General features: G+C 35.9%; 1 long non-coding RNA gene and 1 pseudogene across 1 annotated transcript; one reads left to right on the top strand and one right to left on the bottom strand.

Annotated features, from left to right (window-relative positions):
• Positions 1 to 1481: 1481 nt before the first annotated feature.
• On the top strand, positions 1482 to 6502 carry LOC138885009 (uncharacterized). Its single transcript, XR_011404901.1, has 2 exons — positions 1482 to 2196; positions 6135 to 6502. It is a non-coding gene; the product is annotated as an uncharacterized lncRNA (long non-coding RNA).
• Positions 2945 to 6437, bottom strand: LOC104213111 (very-long-chain aldehyde decarbonylase CER1-like; annotated as a pseudogene).
• Positions 6503 to 8215: the final 1713 nt, after the last annotated feature.

Genomic DNA, 8215 nt, shown 5'->3' with positions numbered 1-8215 from the left:
GGATCTTTAATAGTGAGATATTCCATTTACAGGCCCTCATCAAGGTGATGACATAGGAATATCATTGCTTTGGCACGGTCTTGGTTTGATACCTGATTTTTATCCTTAATGGTGTCTGCCAGACCTATCGCATCAAGATGAATTTCAGCATCAAGCACCCAAGACATGTAGCTTTTGCCCGATATATCTAGGGCTACAAATTCAAGTTTAGAAAGATTTGACATTATTTAGGAAAAGAAAGTTCTTACCTCTAATACTTTCAAAGTATTTGCTCGAGATGTCAGAGTCTCGTGCTGATAACGTGTTATAAAATAAAGACTGTAAAGTAAAGACAAGTATAGAGAGAAACTGTTATATTATTCGAATTCAAACTGATGTACATAATGAACTGAAATCTCTTCTATTTATAGAAGAAAGGAAGCTGTTGTGTAAGCTGCTACTATACCAGATATGGATAATCTTCTACTGAGAGCAATGTTTATCCATAACGGAGTACTGAAAGGATAAGCTTATTATACCCGATATGGATAATCTTCTACCGGGGGTAATGTTTATCCATAACTGGGTACTGAAAGGATAAGCTTATTATACCCGGTATGGATAATCTTCTACCGGGGGTAATGTTTATCCATAACTGGGTACTGAAAGGATAAGCTTATTATACCCGGTATGGATAATCTTCTACCGGGGATAATATTTATCCATAACTGGGTACTGAAAGGATAAGCTTATTATACCCGGTATGGATAATCTTCTACCGGGGGTAATGTTTATCCATAACTGGGTACTGAAAGGATAAGCTTATTATACCCGGTATGGATAATCTTCTACCGGGGATAATATTTATCCATAACTGGGTACTGAAAGGATAAGCTTATTATACCCGGTATGGATAATCTTCTACCGGGGGTAATGTTTATCCATAACTGGGTACTGAAAGGATAAGCTTATTATACCCGGTATGGATAATCTTCTACCGGGGATAATATTTATCCATAACTGGGTACTGAAAGGATAAGCTTATTATACCCGGTATGGATAATCTTCTACCGGGGGTAATGTTTATCCATAACTGGGTACTGAAAGGATAAGCTTATTATACCCGGTATGGATAATCTTCTACCGGGGATAATATTTATCCATAACTGGGTACTGAAAGGATAAGCTTATTATACCCGGTATGGATAATCTTCTACCGGGGGTAATGTTTATCCATAACTGGGTACTGAAAGGATAAGCTTATTATACCCGGTATGGATAATCTTCTACCGGGGATAATATTTATCCATAACTGGGTACTGAAAGGTAGTCTTACTATTGGGCCTAATTGAACACCACTCAATTATAAAAGAAGAACTAACTCATATAGCCGCCCACTTCACCGTTTAAACTAAAAATAACCGATTATAATATATTATATGTATAAATTTTGTATTGTATATGTAAAATTGTGTATAATCAATGTATATGTTAAGTATAAGTATCGAATATAACAGGCTATTTGTGTCCTACTTGTGGAAATAAGTTGTTATTTGCGTAAAGATCCCACTATGAAACCCTAATGGAAGTTAACGCGGTAGAAGCAAGAGAGATCACGGACCTCCAAGCTACGGCAATATGTGAAGGCTGCACGTGATTTCTGGCAACTTTTGCGGTTCAATAAATGACTTCCGCATTTCTTTCCTATTTATTTGACCCTCTTGTAAGCTACTTGGATCAGCGCTTGCTAAAGGAAATTCCTTTTAGCAACTCAATATTAGGCTTTGGAGTTTTTTTTTAGCCAGAGTTGTTTTCCCTCTTCTCAACACTGTCTCTCTCAGGCGATACGGTGTTAGATCTGCAGAATTTTATTTGTCTATTTATGCCTTTTTCACTTTTGTTGAGTAAAAGTTATTTTTTCGGGATCTGTTAAGATATTTTCCTTATTCCGTTTTGGATCATCTAATATAGGTTTATTCCTACGGCTATTTATGAAATTGAATTAGTGTTTTTGTTATCTCTAGGTCTTTCTCCAATTTCTCGTCTCCTCAATTTTTTTTGGAGTTTCAATTTTTCTTGTTTCGGTTTAGGCTACTTGAGCTTGCTAACTGTATTCTTCAATTTTTTGTCTGTGAGCGCTTACTGGTCAGGATGATGAAGAAAACTATAAACAACCAAGCCATGGAACTGAGCTACCTGCTTGAAAAAATTGATACAGTAAGTGCTATTCTACATCTCAGATCTAATTCTTATTAACATATCGATCATGCTGCCGCGCTATGAAGTTACTGGTCAGCCATACCACTATTAGTAAAAGAAGACTTGTAGAATAAACATTTACAGAGAACATAACTGATACAAGGCATCACTGTTCTGTTTTAACATTTGGACCTTGCAATGGTTAAGAAGACCGGGGGTTTTAGAACTTGTTCATTAGGAATTAGAGAACAATTAGCATAGTAATTGTTGTTGCCTCCTTTCCCTTTCTGTGATAATATACTGCTTTGCATTCTGAATTATCCCCAACCATATAGTGAAGGGAAGCCCAGAGTGGCTAAGATGATCCTAAGAACCAAAAGTCATGCAATTGACTTGAAATAAAATTTTCTATTAATTTTGTTTTACAAGAGGATGCAACATATAGATTCAAACAAACTTGGGATATATTTCATTGGATATTTATGAATGGGCATGGCTAAAGAGTAAGGTTGTGAAGTACCAAACGTGACATTCTCTTACAAGTATATTTATAACCTCTTGCACTTAGACATCTAAATTAATAAAACATTCTTTAGCATCCTTAAACCTACTAGCTGACATGTACATAAGATGAAGGATGGTATTATGTTTATTTGTGGACCGCTGTAAAAGAAGAAACATACAAACTCTTTAAAGATGTACCCAGTTTTGAAATGTACCAGCAGTGCGATCTACTTGATGAACCCTGATTCATCAAGTATTTCCCTTTTGGTAAGGAATTGTTATAAACCATCACGATTTAGGTCAGTATTTTTCAATGTATTTTGGTTTATACCTTTGATAAATAGGTCTTTGACTGGACCACATTAGTTGCAGCCTCAGGGGTAAGCCTTGCTTTAAGTCTCTTGTACTCTTCTTCATCTAACATAATAACCTATATATAAAAATTGCAATGAATGAGTAAAAGGGAAACCAAGGTGATGGAGGAGATTAATAGTAAGAGATACCTGAATTCCTCTTTGGCACAATACAAGGCCGATGGAGCAAGAAACTTTGGACAAACGCCCTCTAAGGACCACTTGGGAAGTTCCTTTAGGAATGGACTTTAGGACCACAACAACAACTAGACTACTTCCATCAACCACCTTCACTTTCAACTGCGGATGCCTCGTTATGTAAAGTTCACCGTTATTATTCAGCTCCTCCTCCTGTTAGAATGTTACATTTGTGTAAAATTGTAAGTATCAACTGGAACCGTCTTTCGTCCAGCCAACAAACATTGGATATAGTGTATTGGGAGACTTTTCTTTAAATTCATTTTCTCCCTAATAGTGAATATCTGCCATAGCTAACAGAATGTTTTTCTCAGTAAATTGCATTTTAGGTAGAGATCATGCATTTTTTCTTATATATAAAGTAAGGATGAGAATTATTCGATTTTCTATAGTTTTTACTTACCTGATTTAGGAGTCCAAGGCTCAAAACTTTTATGCCTTTCTGATCAGCTTCCATGATGGCCTCCTCAATCAAATTGTTAATAGTATCTCTTTGCCATTGCATAAAGTACTGAACAAAGTAAGAAATTAGGCCAACTAGTCGCTTTTAACAACGTATCCAGAACATACAACTAGTCATGATTAGCAAAAGTTCTTACTTGTTTCCTGTATTTTGGGACAGCCCAAGTTTGTAACTTAAGATTCTTGAATAAATTTCTCTCAACAACAAACGTTTGACCATAAATCCAAGTAATAAAAAACAACCATAGGGTAACGGGAAATACCACTTGGAAGCGTGAGGCGTCGAGGCCAAGGATGCAAGCCCTAGTCGGAGATCGTAGATTGATTCTGGGGTTCTTAGATGTGTTAGGTGCACAATGTCAGGCAAGTCAGCTTTCCTCTCAAGTGACTTTTCATATAATGTATCTCAGGACTTGTCCACTGTACCATACAGATAGTCATACATTGGCATGAAAAGTGAATAATTTGTTCTAAATTGAGTGTGATGTAGCGAGTGGTACCTGTGCCATCAAAGAATTGACATTAGTGGTAAAAAATAAAACAAATTCATCAGGGATTACTAGTCTGCCTAGTCAGTAGGAAAAAAATACATTTGAAAGAAGACTTATATTTCCATTTTTCCTTTTATTTCCTGGTGAGCTAAAGTTAGAAGCAGATACAAAATTTCTGTTCACTGAGGTCTCTAACTTTGTTTGTACAGAAGTACCAAAATTGCATCTCTTTTGTCTTCTAGTTAAACTGCTCTGCTACCTTCGAGATATGCATACGATTAAATACATCTTGGGGTCGCCTGAATGTGAAGAAACATTAATGTTCTGGAAGTAAAAAATGAAAAAGTTATTTGTGCATTTGAGCCTTTTCCTTCGATTGAGTGTTCCCTGATCAGTCTCCTCCAAGCCAAACCTCCAAAACTACTTCTCTCTCTTCCTTTCTGTTTTTTTTTTCCTCCATGGGTATAATAATATTTTGTGGCCAGTGAACTTTATCCACTGTAACATTAAAGTCACCTTATTGGGCAGGTTTTGTCATTTATGGATAAAGTTTAATGACTTACTATTATAGTAAGTACATTTCATCTACTTTAATGTGACAATAAAGTTACGTGACTTTACTGTTATAGTCGGTAAAGTTTATTTACTTTACTGTTATACCGGGTAAAGTTCGGTTACTTTAGTGCGACAAAATAATTTCTAACTTTACCATTATAATGGATACAGTATGTGAAATTTAACCCTTAAAAGTTTATAGTAAATTCCTTTTACTTGCAACTGTTTCGAATTATATTTGTTCACTCAAAATACATAATTTCAAACTATGTGTTTTTATAACTTTGTAGATGTCTTGACTATTTATTTCAATTGTATAAATGTTTATTTTCAGGTCAAATTCAAAAAAAGATTAACTAAAACTTTATTATTTTTAGCCAAATAAAAAAATTTAGCATAAATAATGTAGTTCTATCTAAATTTTATTATAAATTGTATTCGGAAAAAATTATCTAAAAAAGTAACATACTTAGAAAGGTAAAAATATATTTTATTTTTCAAAAAAAGCCACATATGCAAAATAATTCACGTGGCAAGCGAGTGCACCCACACTCTTTGCTACATCAGCGTCCAGGGAGGTAATGACTCTCAAAAGGCCAAGTTGAGAGGTAATTAAGACCACGAATAGTTTAAGGCTGTAACTAATAATCCATGTCAAGTTTAGCGGGGTGGTAAGGTATTTTGCCTATTTCAAATCCCTGTTAAAGATAGCTGTTGCAAATGAAAGTTGAACATGAAAAGACACAGCAGGATGAAAAAACACATGGTAAGTGAGGTCTTGTCAAGGCAAACCAAACAAACGTCTTAAGCATAGTTGATGCTATAACTATAAAAATTGAAATATAGGGAAAACAGACTCACGAGGGCGTATATATCAAGTACTTGAGAGGGGGAAACATAGAGAACATCCACTTAGGAATAAGCTCAAAGTTGCAATGCCCCATGTTGTTCATGAAATCAACGTAAGTGATGTACACACCAAATGCAGCTATAGAAGCAGTTCCAGTGAAAAAAGTTGTGACCCCCGGTATAACAAAGAGCGTGTAATATGCTACGATCTCAGCAAACGGATGAATAACAGCTGCAACAATAAAGAACTTTGCTTTGTAAGTATTTGCAGATAGGTCATTGATTGTCTTTGAAATTAAACTGAAACCAAGTGACCTACAAGCCAGTAGGCAGGTCTTTAATATGCAGAAAGCCAATCTACAAAGTACTTATATTCTCATCCATCCCATTTGAATCATATAAGTGACAGCCATTCTGCAAGATCTTTTTAACATTATCTACTGGTTACTGTCGATATTATTTTCTAGGTTACTATGTCAGGCTTAATATAAGCTCCTTGTAATATCTGATGTATTTTCTCCAAGACTGATTGTTCTGCCTCTAGAAAACTACATCAAATTAAACATATGATACAAAACGTTTACGAGGACCACTTACAAGTGATGGGCTCAGTAACCATGGAGGAGTGATGATGGGAATGATAACGAGGCTCAGTAACCATGGAGGAGTGATGATGGGAATGATAACGAGAGTAGAGAAAATGGTGGTGCAGAGCTCTGTGAAGCCAATAATAGAGAAACTCCACCGGACCGAGATGCATCAAGGCAGTTATTATGATCCCATCAGTCCTCCACAAAGGCAAGTGATGAGTCTGTTGGAACTTCAGGTATGCAATGTAGAATAACATTCCATGAAATATGATTTGATCATCCCTACAAAAATACTTCAACCTTAGATCAATTTTGTCATGTACAGTTTGTTTTGCACGTTCTTTTTTGCTTTGTTGGATTCTTTTTAGACACTGTCGGAACCTAATTAGTACTGTCAAAGCATGGTTTAGTGTTTAGACATGTGCGACCTAGTCCAAGATTCTGACTCCTAGCAGGCGTATAGCTTTTCTTCTGGCTGAAACTTTCCAATAACATCTTCAGCTGGAGGACACTTGATTTGCATCATAACTTTTAGTGCACAAAAGGGTCTTAGTTGTAGCAATTCAGCCCACAAATTTATTTATTTATTTATTTTTTGTGTGGTAATGTAACCGTTCAGCCTACTACTGCTCTCTCAGCTTTGGGCTAGGCCCACAAGGTCTTAAAATGTGTCACTAGGATCTAAGGTTTGTTTTCTTATATACCCAACCTCTCTTTATGTTTTGCTGTATATGAGATTTGCCTAGGGTGTTACACCACCTCTCTTAAAGATTCAACATTGTCGTAAGATGTGGGATTCACCTGAACTCATTTGAGATTTTTCCCTACCGTCTCTCCTAATGATGTGAGATTTGCTTAAAACTCAGCTTTCAGTTGAGAATTGCCCAACCATCACTTAAGCTTGTATGAGTGGTTCTGATATCATATGTAGCTTCCATCCTACAAGGCATCATCTTTGTCGTATTTTTTCCAAGTGAAATTTACATAGAGGTTACATTAATGACCACCAGGGGTTCAATTATTCGTTATAAAATCAAATCTTCCTTGCTAAGAAATTGGAGGCGAGTTTGAATATTACCACTTAACTAGTGTGGAGTGGGTGAGGTTGGAATGTACATACCAGTTTCGTTCTCTGTCAACTTGATCAAATTCAATGCTCTTGTCAAGAATCCGATTATCACCCTTGGCTGTCCTGTAACGGGATAGGGATATCCACATCTGGTTGTGAACTATTCTCCATAGTAGATATGGGAGTATAACTATGTATGTAATGTCCTTCTGACTTTCATCTTTGCCCATGAAGAATGAGTATATGCTATGACCCACAAATGGTGCCAAAAGCAAGTACTTAATGGCAACAAATTATTTCACAGAAAAAAGAGTAGAGAGTTCAGCAAGTCTAGCTATAGCTTCCTGATTCAGCACAGAATCGTTTAGAAGGAAGAAAAGAACACAAAGGTTTAAGCATTAAAGTGTAAACTTAATTGTCAGTGCCAATACTACGTAACACAAATTCTGATGAAAACATTATAGTGTTACATGGAGCTAATTAGTTACTTACCTTTTACTTTTAAAAGGAAGATGACCGAAAAATGTAAACTGAGTTAGGGTACCATGAGCATTTTAACAAAAGAGACAGTAGACCTTTTGAAAGCAGTACATATTCAAATGAGAGAATATTGTTGTCAGATTTAATTATTACTACAGCTATATTAGAAAGCACTAAAGGAAGTGCCTTTTATCCCTCTCTATTCTGGACAACCGTACAATCTAAGGAATATGTATTCCAACAACAGAAAGAAAGAAAGAAAGAAGAGATGTACGTAACTTCTTAAGATTATATCATTTTAAGTCTACATGCTTTCCAATATACTGTAAAAATAACTTGTTCTGACTGCAAAGAAAGAGGAAACAATAGTTGAGAATTCAAGAAAGTGTACCTTGAAGTTCCCAAGGCGTGCCCATGGCCACTCTGTGAGAATGCCAGGTTTTGTAGCCATTCTTTTGTTACTTCACCACAAAGCTTGAGAAAACT

Source organism: Nicotiana sylvestris, chromosome 1 (genome assembly GCF_000393655.2).
Source record: "Nicotiana sylvestris chromosome 1, ASM39365v2, whole genome shotgun sequence".
NCBI classification, from domain to species: domain Eukaryota; kingdom Viridiplantae; phylum Streptophyta; class Magnoliopsida; order Solanales; family Solanaceae; genus Nicotiana; species Nicotiana sylvestris.
The sequence above is the reverse complement of the archived record's forward strand: the minus strand, read 5'-3'. Positions and strand labels throughout refer to the sequence as shown.